At 45.1% G+C, this 12,837-nt stretch overlaps 1 protein-coding gene across 1 annotated transcript in view; it reads left to right on the forward strand.

The window, feature by feature from the left end:
• ITGB5 (integrin subunit beta 5) overlaps positions 1-12,837 on the forward strand; it is a 125,359-nt gene that overhangs the window by 12,229 nt on the left and 100,293 nt on the right. Inside the window, exon 2 of the mRNA XM_012473867.3 lies at positions 1,463-1,548. The gene's annotated coding sequence lies outside the window, so the exon portion shown is untranslated. The remainder of the gene's footprint in view (positions 1-1,462; positions 1,549-12,837) is intronic.

A 12,837-nucleotide genomic window follows, 5' to 3' on the forward strand; every position in this document is an offset into this window, starting at 1 on the left:
TTGCTTTGTAGTATATTTTGAAATCAGGTAATACAATACCTCCACCTTTGTTCTTCTTGCTTACGATTGCTTTGGCTATTCAGGTTTCATACAAACTTTTGTGCTTTTGTATAAATTTTAGGATTTTTTTTCTATTTCTGTGAAAAACACCATTGGAATTTTGATAAAGAGTGAATTAAATTTTTACACTGGATAGCATGGACATTTTATCAATATTCTTCCAATTATGAGCACAGGATGTCTTTCCATTTTGGGGTGGTTCTTCAGTTTCTTTTCTTTTTCTTTTTTTCCTTTTTTTTTTTTTTTTTTTTTTTTTTTTGAGACGGAGTTTCACTCTTGTTACCCAGGCTAGAGTGCAATGGCACGATCTCGGCTCACCGCAACCTCCGCCTCCTGGGTTCAGGCAATTCTCCTGCCTCAGCCTCCTGAGTAGCTGGAATTACAGGCACATGCCACTGTGCCCAGCTAATGTTAGTAGAGACGGGGTTTCACCATGTTGACCAGGATGGTCTCGATCTCTTGACCTCGTGATCCACCTGCCTCGGCCTCCCAAAGTGCTGGGATTACAGGCATGAGCCACCGCGCCCGGCTCTTTTCTTTTTCTTTTTCTTTTTTTTTTTTTTTTTTTTTTTTTGTCTTTTGAGACTGGGTCTCCCTCTGTTGCCCAGGTTGAGGTGCAGTGGTATGATCATGGCTCACTGCAACCTTGACCTCCTGGGCTCAAATGATCCTCCTGCCTTAGTTTCTGGAGTAGCTGAAACTACAAGTGCATACTACTACACCTAGTGAAATTTTGTCTTTCTTAGAGACAGGGCCCGTATCTTGCCTAGGCTGATTTCAGACTCCTAGGCTCAAGCAATCCTCCTGCCTTTGCCTCCAAAATATTGGCATTATTATAGGAGTGACAACATGCCCAGCCTTGGGTTTTTCTTATTTGACCTATTAATAGATATGTTGAATCAAAGGATTTCCTCTATCTTAATTCAACATTGTATTCCTGGGATACACGGCTTCTTTCAGTCCACTGTAAATTTTGATGCGAGAGTATTTGATTTAGGATTTTCTTTTTTTAAAAATGCCTGAATAAAACCAATCTGTTCTTTTTTCTTTTCTTTTTTGTACTATTTTTGTCATTCTGGACGGACTAAATGTAAAGTGGCCTTGTTCTCTCTCAGTGAAAGAGGATTTTCTGAGTTATGGGGGAAATGAAAATCCAAGTGGGCCCAGCAGAAGAAACGGAAGTTCCTAACACAAGTGTGCATGCTTGGTGAATGCTTCAAAAACTCAGTGTGCAGCCTCAGCTAAGGAGCCTTAACCTGCAATTAGCATTGGGACCTGCACCCTTCAGACTCAGAGAGGTCTGCTGTTGAAGAAGAAAGTAATTCCCCCCACTTAGTCAAAGGCCTGATCCATGAAATTTATAGCCAGGAACTAATTGGTGCATCTTTATCTTGCTTTAAAGGTCTCAACATATGTGCTAGTGGAAGTGCCACCTCATGTGAAGAATGTCTGCTAATCCACCCAAAATGTGCCTGGTGCTCCAAAGAGGTATGTAGGTGGGGGAGGGGAGGACGAAGGAAAGAAATGTTGCGAGGGTGACGGTGAGGAGGGGGCAACATGACAGCACACCAATTCGCTGTACATAAAAACCCTATGCAGATTCTGTAAGCTGCCTCTTCCCCGTCAAGCCAGAGCAATGACAAATCCAAGTTTATGAAATGCTAAGTTAAACTGGGTTTCTTGATAGTGCGGAATGTTAATTCTATTTTGGGGAAACAAGACTTTCCTTCTCTTTTGTTTAGAAACCAATTAGGATTCTTCTATAGTTTTCTGATCTTTGGTATAAGAACTCCAAAAGACCTGAGCTTGCAAACTGAGTTTGTTGCATAATGATTCAAAACCTATCTAAATGGGTGGCATGTTGGTGGAGGCCAGTCATCTTAGTGGGCTTACTTGAGAATAAGTATTAGGAATTAGCCTTTATGTAATGATTTTATTTAAAAATAATGGCTTCCATTTCTTTAAGCCTTGTAGGAAGAGATATAGGTTTGGGACAATGTTAAGTTATTGGTATCATGAAGCAATGTGGGCTGGGTACGATGGCTCACACCAGCACTGTGGGAGGCCAAGGCAGGAGGATTGCTTGAAGCTTGAGCTCAGGAGTTTGAGACCAACATGGGCAACATAGCGAGACCCTATCTCTACTAAATAAATCAGGAAAGAAAGAAAGAGAGAGAGAGGGAGGGAGGGAGGAAGGAAGGAAGGAGGGAAGGAAATGTAACATGGTGGGCTAATCAGAAAATGATCGATTTCTAAATTTACTGTCTTGAGGGAAATTTCTGGATCACAAACCCTCCCCATTAAGGTTATTTGTTAAAGAACCCAGGACTTGCTGTTTAGGACTGGCTCAGTCTGCAACTCAGTGTGTGGTTCCTGTCAGGAGGACAAAGAGATGGCTCTCAGGAGACTGGAGTTATTCTCCAGCATGGGAGCCTCAGAGGTCTAGGGATTCCTTTAACTTATGATGGCTAAAAATGATCATGTGGGGACTCTACTAGATGTCATACACTTGTACGTCGTACAGTATCTCTGATCCTCACAACAGCTCTGTCAGGTGGGTGTAAGACACTTGTTTTATTGATGAAAATCTGAGGCTCGGAGCAGTAAAGTGATTCACTCAAGGTCACACAAGTGTGCCAAAGCTGGAGTTTTAATCTGACTTCTGAGCCCAAGCTTTTCCCTCTAGACTACATGGCCTCTTGCTTGCTATGTGAACTCTCTAAAATGTCAATTTTAAAACTTTGAGAGTCCTTAGTTTACTTTGAGAGAGGAATCTTTCCAACATATAAACCTTTAATTGCATTTGTGATTAGTTGTACCGTCTTTGTTATGACTCTTCTTAATCTTCCTTTCATTCTGTGTGACCTGCAGGGCAGATCCAAGCTCTGTGGCTCCTGCCTTCCTCCTACTGTCATCTCTAGCCTGACAGATATTTAGCCAGAGGGAACCATCTGCAGATCCCTAGAGAGCCCAGCTTGATAAACCCCTGCTTGATCTTCCCGGTGTTGCTTCTTCTCCCCGGAGAGCCTTCCTGGCTTTTTCTTTATCTATCTATCTTTCTATCTATCTATCTTTCTTTCTTTCTTTTTCTTTCTTTTTCTTTCTTTCTTTCATTCATTCATTTATTTAGAGACATGATCTTTCTTGGTCTGTCACCCAGGCTGGAATACAGTAGTACAGTCATAGCTCACTACAGCTTCCACCTCCTGGGCTTAAGCAATCCTCCCACCTCAGCCACCAGGTAGCTGGGACTACAGGTATGTGTCACTATGCTTGGCTAATTAAACATTTTTTTTTTAGTGATGGGATCTCTATGTATTCCAGTCTTGTCTGGAACTCCTGGCCTCAAGGGATCTTCTTGCCTTGGCCTCCCAAAGTGCCGGGATTACAGGTGTGAGCCACCATGCCCAGCCCTCCTTTCCTTGACTGATACCTTTTTATCATTTTTAAGATTCATTTCAGGCCCAGTGTGCAGTGGCACACAACTGTAATCCCAGCACTTTGGGAAGCCAAGGCAAGTGGATCGCTTGAGCTCAGAAGTTCAAGACCAGCCTGGGCAACATGACGAAACCCCATCTCTACAAAAAAAAAAAAAAAAAAAAAAATTAGCTGGGTGTGCTGGTGCATGCCTGTAGTCCCAGCTACTTGGGGTGCTAAGGTGGGAGGATCGCTTGAGCCCAGGGGGAGGAGCTGTAGTGAGCCAAGATCGCGCCACTGCACTCCAGCCTGAGCAACAAAGCAAGACCCTGTCTCAAAAAAGAAAAAAAAATCAGTTTAACTTCATCTACTTCATAAAGACCTGTGTATCTGACTGTCTCCATCTGTCCATCCATCCATCCATCCATTTATCTGTATATCCATTTGATATGAGAATGTAAGCTCCCTCCACTGGAGTGTTAGGGGCAGGGGTTCTATCTGTTTTCCTCATTGCTGTATTCCCGAATGGTGCTTAGCACATAGTAGTTGCTCAAAGGATTTTAGTGGATGGCTATTTATTGTATGTCTGCTAAATGCAGGCCATGACTACCTCTTTGTCCCCCTGTACTCTGCTTTTTTAGCACTTATAACCTCTTTCTGTTTAATTTGTTTTCTATGCCTGTTACCCACTAAATCATCATCTCCTTGAGAAACTAAACTGTCTTATTCATTTTGGATACCCAGTATCCAGCCAAGAATCTGGCAGGAATTTGTATTTGATAAAAGAGTACTGTTAAAAAGACATGGAGTTAGAAAACCAAAGTTTCAATCAGCTTTGCCATGATTTACTCTTAATTTCTTGATATGTAAAATGAAAATGAAAGTTCCAAACCTCCAGCATGACTGGGAGTGTAAAATGAGATCAGTGCATGAGAGGACTTATGGATGGGGCTGATTAGCTGAGCCTCCTGAATGGCTGCCACTGTCATCCATGAGTATTTTCTAGTGAGATGTGGCTAGAAAATCCAGAAGACCGAGTCCATTTTTACTTTAAGTAGCTTCCTTCCTTGTGCTAGTACTTCCACAAGTCAGACTTCCTGATGCTGACAGTAAATGAATATGTCCCTAGGAGCTTGTTATCACCCCAGCCCACACCTGGGCTCCATGTCCAGCCCACTGGGCTCCCTCTGTGCTCATCAGGAGCCTCATTCTTAGCTGAAGAAATTCCTATGATCCCTGCCCTGGAACACAGCTTCCCATCTTCTTTGGGGATGACCTTTCCCCAGAGCATGTTTTAGAGAGCCAGGTTAGGAGAGTTCAGGAATGGTTATTCATTATTCATTTATTTATTTGAGGTAATGTCTCACTCTCAGTGTCCAGGCTGGAATGCAATGGTACAATCATGGCTCACTGCAGCCTCAACCTCCCAGGCCAGGTGATTCTTTCACCCAGCTTCTTGAGTAGCTGGGATTACAGGTGTGTGCCACCACACCTGGCTAATTTTTGTATTTTTAGTAGAGATGAGGTTTCACCATGTTGCCCAGGCTGGTCTTGAACTCCTAGGCTCAAGTGATCTGCCTGCCTCTGCCTCCCAAAGTGCTGGGATTATAGGTGTGAGCCACCACACCTGGCCATGAATGGTTTTGATCAGCTCCAGCCCCTTAGCAAGACAGAATAAGTGTGGCTGGGTGCCTTCTTAACTGTATATCCTGGGACATCATCAAAGAAGTAATGAGCATATGATGTGTGTGTACACTGAGTATTGCTGCCCAGAAGACAGCCGGTGAGGGCCAGGTTCCCAACTATGAGGATGAATCCCATGGCACATTCCATGGCGATTCCCCTGCTCTAGATTCCATTTTCCCCTTATTTTACTTGAGGTGGGAATGGGGACTCCTTATCCCTGCATTTCACATCCCTTGTAACCTAATTCCACGGCTCCTGGCTCCGTCTCCTCCCACAGATATCATGTGCGAGTTCACCCATGTCCTTCCCCACAACCCCCTGCACAGTGCTCTTGCTGGTTCTCTCTCAGTTGGCTCTATGCCACATCAGCCCTAGCTCTCTTGGCTTTGTTTTCTTTTTTTTTTTTTCATTTTTAATTATTTAGTTTATTTATTTTTGGATACAGGGTTTTATTCTCTTGCCCAGGCTACAGTGCAGTGGTGTGATCATAGCTCACTGCAGCCTCAATCTCTCAGACTCAAATGATCCTCTCACCTTAGCCTCCCGAGTAACTGGGACTACAGGCCTATCCCACAACACTAGGACAGTTTTTAAATTTTTTTTAATTTTAATTTTTGCTGAGAACAGGTCTCAATGTTGCTCAGGCTGGTCTTAAACTCCTGGGCTCAAGTGATCGTCTCGCCTCAGCTTCCCAATGTGCTGGGATTGCGGACAGTGAGCCACTATGTCTGACCTCTTGCCTTTGTTTTCTCACCATGGTTTACCTGAGGGTTTCAGACTTACTTTCTGCCTTTGTGTCCAGAGTTGCCAGACTCTCCACTACTCTGAGACCAGTATGTGTGGCCCTCTGCCTGTCCTGGCCTGTCCACACCGCCCCTGCTTCTCTGCAACATACTCCCTGCCTTGTTCTAGACAACCTTGGCCATTTGTTTCTCGGCCAACTTCTCAGCCACTTGTGGTGCTGTTTGTATAGCACAGCTTAAGACACATATATTAGTCCATTCTCACATTGCTATAAGGAAATACCCAAGACTGGGTAATTTATAAAGGAAAGAGGTTTAATTGACTCACAGTTCAACATGGCTGGGGAGGCCTCAGGAAATTTACAACCATGGTGGAAGAGAAGACATGACAACTTCACAAGGTGTCAGGAAGGAAAAGTGCCAAGCAAACGGGGAAGAGCCCCTTATAAAACTATCAGATTTCATGAGAACTCATTCACCATCAAGAGAATAGCATGGGGGAAACCACCCCCATGATTCAGTTACCTCCACTTGGCCTCTCCCTTGACATGTGAGGATTATGGGGATTACAAGGATTACAGTTCAAATGAGGTTTGGGTGGGACACAAAGCCTAACCGTATCAACATACACAAACCCCAGCAGTTTATGATTTTTTAAAATGGACATTTTGTCTTCGCCCTAAGATTGTAAATTTTACAACCCAGTCAGTTGTCTTGAGGAATGTGCCTGGAAGAGAGTGTGCAGATGCTTTCAAGGCAGGGCCTAGGGGTTGCCCACATTCTTCCTACTCACACTGTTGCCTAAAATCCAGTCACATGGCAATGCCTAAGTGCAGTGAGAACTGGGAGACTCGCTTTGTGCCCCAGAAGAAAGGGAGAATGGGCTCAGCATACTGGCAGCTTACGCTCGTGTCACTTGCAAGAGGACAGTGGTTTGGGAGAAGTGGGCAAGGCTGAGGGACGAGTGCTCCCTGTGAGAACACAAAGCAGGGTTGGGGAAAGCAATAGAGGAGGGAAAGGCAGGGAGATTGCACTTAGGGCTTGCAGAAGTTGGGGGGTTTTCAGGGTGTGAATATGAGGCTCTGAAATGGTGTGGCTGTGGGCAGTACCAACTGCTGTGAAATCCGGGAGAGGACCACGTTAGGCAAGGTGGAGAGGAAATCTCACAGGGAGAAGAACAATGAGGCCTGAAGTATTTGGATGTGTGGAAATGGGATCAGGTCATGGCAGAAGTCTAGTGAAGCCTGGGCTGGGGTGAGCGGTCTTTGCCTGGGGAAGTGGATGTGAAGAAGAAGAAATGAAGCATCAGTAGGATTGGAGGTAGGATCATGAGGAGGGAGACAGGTGAGAGGCTGGGAAGCAAGATGGGTCAACTGAAATGAAAAGAATCAATATTCAATCCAGCTCACATAAACTAGAGATTCCTTAAAGAGCATCTCCTTGTGGTCAGACTAAATGAAAGAAATAATATTGGCCTATTGTAGACACTTCATAAAGATTTGTTCAATGAATTAAATGAATCCATTGAAAGCTGGCAGAGGGTTTTCTCCATCCCCCAGGCAGGGAGTATACGTGGCAGTGTGTTGTTGGCACACATTTTGGTTGTCGTCAGCTACCTTGCCCTCAAATCCCTGAGGGTTCTGCTAAGTTGGGGCTGCAGGCTTGGCTGGTCATGTGGCCAGACCCTGCCGTACCCCAGCCGGAAAGGTCAGCCTCAGCAAGAAGCCAGCTCCCCGCCTGCGTCCACTTCTCCCGTGGGCTCTCTGCCTGTTTACTAGTTTGTTTCTTCCCTCTTCATCGAAGGGATTGGGCATACTGGCCTCCTTTCTTGCTTGGGTTTCTTTTGTTCAAGGGCCTACAGTTTCTCAAATCTTCTACTCTGTTTCAGAAACAAACAAGAATTTGTCCTGTCCCCCAAAACAATCACCTTCACTTTTTTAGAGTTTTAGCTTTCAGCAATGGTAGGCAGGATGGCACTCAAATAATGTAATGTCTGATCTGGCATAGAGGAACCTGAATGCCCTGGCCATGATGCTGGACAGCTGAGTATCCATTGAGCACTAGCCTTAATGGCAGGAAAAGAGATCTTGATTAGCAAAAAAATATGTAGGGGAGCTGGGTGTTATGGCTGACACCTGTAATCCCAGCATTTTGGGAGGCCGAAGCAGGCGAACCCAGGAGTTCAAGACCAGCCTGGCCAACATGGCGCATGCATATGTGTGTGTATATATATATATATATATATAGTTGTTGTTTGTTTGTTTTTGAGAGGGAATACACACACACACACACACACACACACACACACACACACGGAGTCAGGTGTTACATTGTTACAATAAATAGCAAACCTCATCTTACCCTCCATGTAACAGTGATGATGGGGTGCGTGAGCATGGTGGCTTACAATAAGTTGCAAACACCAGTGTTCTAACAAGTATTATTACCATTTACTGACTAAAAGCAGCAAAAGACCAGGCCTGGTGGCTTATACCTGTGATACCAGCACTTTGGGAGGCTGAGGCAAGAGGATTGCTTGAGCCCAGGAGTTCTAGAGCATCCTGGTCAACATAGCGAAGTTGGGTATGGTGGCATGTGCCTGTAGTCCCAGCTATTTGGGAGGCTGAGGTGGGAAGAAACTTGGGCCTGGGAAGTTGAAGCTGCAGTGAGTGGCAATCACACCACTGCACTCCAGCCTGGGTGACAGAGTGAGACCCAGTCTCTCAATAAAAACCAAAAAGCTGCACAGGATGCTTCAGGTGTCTGTTCTCATTCTGTTGCTTTTCTCCTTTGGAGAGTTTGTTGAGGGCATTTCTGGAGACCAGGGATCAGTGCTTTGTTTGTGTGCGGTAACCTCTTCCGCATAGAGCACTGGGGCCATCTGCAAGCTGTTGTGCTGTGTCCCATTAGAAGCCCATCCCAGAGCTAGTTTCCATTTTTCCCTGTTGAGATGAAGTCCCCCCTCCTTTTCTATAGGTTGAGGCCCCTCCGTACCTGTTTCTCTGCAAGAGGATATTTATCCCTCATGTTTGGTAGGTAACAGATCTGTGTATTTGGGGCAGCAGAGAAATACTGCCTTCAGAAGGATGGAATCTGTGTGCCCAAAGTTCGTTTCCTGCTGTAGAACTTGGCAGTGGCCTTGGCTAAGATGGGAGGCACATGTGGCAAAGAGCACTGGATTTGGGCCCAAGAAGCCTGGACCAGATGAACTTTGACTTCTTGGGTGAACTTAGGCATGTGGACCTCTGAGCCCCCCCTGTGGAAGCCAGGCCATGGCACCAGGTGATACAGTCAAGGGCCCTTCCCCTTGGAACTTGCTACGTCTGACACCTGGCAGAGGGTCCGAATGTCAGGTCTCTGGGATCCGAAGCTCTTACACGCTTAGACATCAGGATGTCATTCATGTAAGGAGGATTTTTTTTTTCTTTCAACTTTTATGTTAGATACAGGGGGTACATGTGCAGGTTTGTTGTATGGGGATATTGTACTCAAGTAGTGAACATAGTACCCAACAGGTAGTTTTTTGACCCATAACCCCCCCGCCCCAGTAGTTTACAGTATCTGTTGTTCCCATGTTTATGTCATTGGGTGCTCAATGTTTAGGTCCCACTAATAAGTGAAAACGTGGGATTTGGTTTTCTGTTCCTGCATTAATTAGCTGAGGAAGGAGGATTTTCTAAATCATGAGTCTGCCTTTTCTCCAAGGCTTTATGATTTGAGTTGTCTGTATTTATTGAATTCAGAGCTTAGAAGTATAGGTATCAAGACATTTTCTTCCTTTTTTTTTTTTTTTAACCTTAAACTATTAAGGATTAAGGAACATTTTCTTGATTTATAATGTTTGTGTACCTAGAAGGTCATAGTCATTACAAGATATGTACCTGGTCTCTGTCATTTTGGTTTTCTCTCTTTAAATATGCATCTATCCTTGTTCAAAATTAAAATATCTAGTCTGCGCGTTGTGGTTCACGCCTGTAATCCCAGCACTTTGGGCAGCCAACCTGAGGTCAGGGGTTTGAGACCAGCCTGGTCAACACGGCAAAACACTGTCTCTACTAAAAATACAAAAATTAGCCAGGCATAGTAGCACACGCTTGTAATCCCAGCTACTCAGGAGGCTGAGACAGAAGGATCACTTGAACCCAGGAGGCAGAAGTTGTAGTGAGCTGAGATCGCACCACTGCACTCCAGCCTGGGTGACAAAAGTGAGACTGTCTCAAAAATAAAAATAAAAACAAAATTGCCTAGAAAAGAACACACGGAATAGAGACGAAGCTCTTGGTTTGTGGCCCATCTCCCTCTGTTGAGGTCTGCAGCACTCTCAGTTCCCTTTCTTGGTCTAAATGAACCTACAGCTAAAAATCAGTCATGGCTTACTCCTTCCTTATTGAGCCAAAAATAAATCAATCAAAAGAAATTAGTCACAGCTATTTTTCAGACTCCGTAAAAGAGATCTTCACCTCCTGGGGGAATTCCCCTATTGAGGTAGCTGCCTTACCCTCAGAGCTCCTATGCCCCGTGGTGCCTCAGCTAGTGGCTCTGAGTCCCTAGATCTCTGGGTCAATGACAGGACTCGATACATAGGTAAAGACATCTCAAAGTTGTTGAGCACATCAATAAAGCCATCTAGCCTGCCCCAGGTAGCAAGAAAACGAACTTTGACACTGATGATAGAGGATAGAGATGCATGGCACTAAGAAGAAATCTAACTTTGGTCCACATGGCATATGGGGTGTCCCTTGCTGTCTCCAAGGCTGGAGCTGCTGAGAATGGGAGTCCCTTTGTACCATCATGTTGCTGACTTGGTCTGCACTTCCGAAGTCAATGCAACCCTGCATGTTGCAGCTTTAATGTGATGGTGGTTTTCACATTGGCAACCAGATGACAGTACAGGAGCCCATGATTCTTGTTGGTGGTGAAGCTAACTTCAGGGAAGCGTCGTGTGCTTTGGAGTTGAGGTTTATCACAACCTCAGCTGAAGAATTTTTTTAAGGAGAAACATGGGAAAGCTGCTACCAATGACGGGCATGAAGAGGGCTTTACTCGGAACATCCTAGAGAATAATGAAGCCCCAGAGCTGCTACAGTGTGCACTTGGGGAAGCCAGCAACACTCTTAAGGTTGTAATTGGCACTGACCTGGCTGCCTCAGAGTTCTTCAGTTCTGGGAAATATGATTTGGGCTTTAAGTCTTCTGATGGTCCCAGCAGGTACATTTGGCCCTGTACAAGTCCTTCATCAATGATGGGTAGTGTCCATCAAAAATCTCTTTGAGCAGAATGTTGGGAAGCTCAGATGAAGTTCACTAACAGTACAGGTATCCCAGCAGTGGGGGATCATCTCAGGAGGCATGGAATTGTGTACCTGCCTCCTGCTTAGATGAAGCAGGTTGGCCCTGTGCCCTGGTCTATTCCAGACTATAAGCTGGTCCAGACCAGTGGGAGGGGTGTCAGGGGTTCCCATCACTCTAAGGAGACTGACCATGCTTCCATTGCCATCCTGGTGGTGGGGCTGTGCACTGGACTGATCAAAACAGGTGCACCTTGACAAACAGAACTGGGCCAAGTATAGTCAGCTCCTCAGAAGCAGAGGGGCTGGATTGCAGGGCTCAGGTTGCCAGTGAGAAATTCAGAAATTCACTAGCAAAGTAAGCACTGGGCAGGCAAGCCCCTGTGCTCTTCAAGCTCTGGAAACCTAATTAGACATCTACTTCAGACAGCTCAAGACAGCAGACCCAAACTGGCAGGGCCTCAGGTCGTTACCCCTCCCTTCCCCAACCCCTGTGCAAATTTTCTTCTCTCTGCTTCACTAGAACTGCTCTATCAGAGCCAAGCTTGACCACCTGGAACCCCACTTGGAAAGCTCTGCTTTTAAATTTAAGGCCAGAATAATATATGTGTGTGTGTGTGTGTGTGTGTGTGTGTGTGTGTGTGTGTGTGTGTATATATATACACACACACCCACACACACACACATACTTGAGCTGCAGGGCTCAAGCGATCCTCCTGCCTCAGGCTCCCAAAATGCTGGCATGAGCCATGTCTGACCAGAAAACTCATTTTTCTAACCTTGTTCCACAACAAGTGTTTATGGAGCCACTTATGGTGTAGTCCTGGAGGTTGTTGACAGGCAAGATCCTCGGGGATTTAATGCACAAATAAAAAACTTATTTAAAAAAAAGACACCTAGAAAACAAACAAACATACCATAGGCTTAGGACAGTACATCTGATTTTACTTATTTAAAACCACTGCAGAGTCTTCTTGACTTCCTGTTCTTTTCTGTGTTTGTTTTTTGTTTTTCTGAGACAAGCTCTTGCTCTGTCACCCAGGCTGGAGTGCAGTGGCACAATCGCAGTTTACTGCAGCCTTGAAATCCTGGCTTAAATGATCCTCCTGCCTCAGCCTCTCAAAGTGCTGGGATTACAGGTGTGAGCCACCACACCAGGCTGACTTCTTTCTCTTGAATTTTACAAGGATTCTAAAGGGCATTGGGTAGTTCCAGGACATCTGAGACCTTGAGGGAGGGTGCATTCCTCTGATTTTTGTGCCTCTGCCAGCAGTCTGGCTTCTAACAAAGTGGTCAAGGGATGCTGACTCACGTGAGGCTTCTGGCAAAGTGTTCCTGCAGGAAGAGGAAGAGATCAGTGTCCTAACTCCTCCATGAAGTCTCATAAGACGGCACTGGCCTCCTGCCTGCCGGAGGGGGTGATCTTGTTTTTCACATTTGCCAGTGAAAAGGTGCTCAGAGAGAAGGCTGGGCTTGCTTTGCCATTAAAATCCCTTTTGCCGGAAATGACCTGGGAGACTTCATGTTTTATAACAAAGTATATTGTTTCATTTTAAAATTAATACTTTAACCTCCTGGTGTCCCAAATGAGATTGGGTCGTTCTGATGACCAGCTTTCTCCCAAACCCAAAGAAAGATTTTTCT

Source organism: Aotus nancymaae, unplaced genomic scaffold, assembly GCF_030222135.1.
Source record: "Aotus nancymaae isolate 86718 unplaced genomic scaffold, 86718_ANA_hifiasm-v0.15.2.pri h1tg000046l, whole genome shotgun sequence".
NCBI lineage: Eukaryota > Metazoa > Chordata > Mammalia > Primates > Aotidae > Aotus > Aotus nancymaae.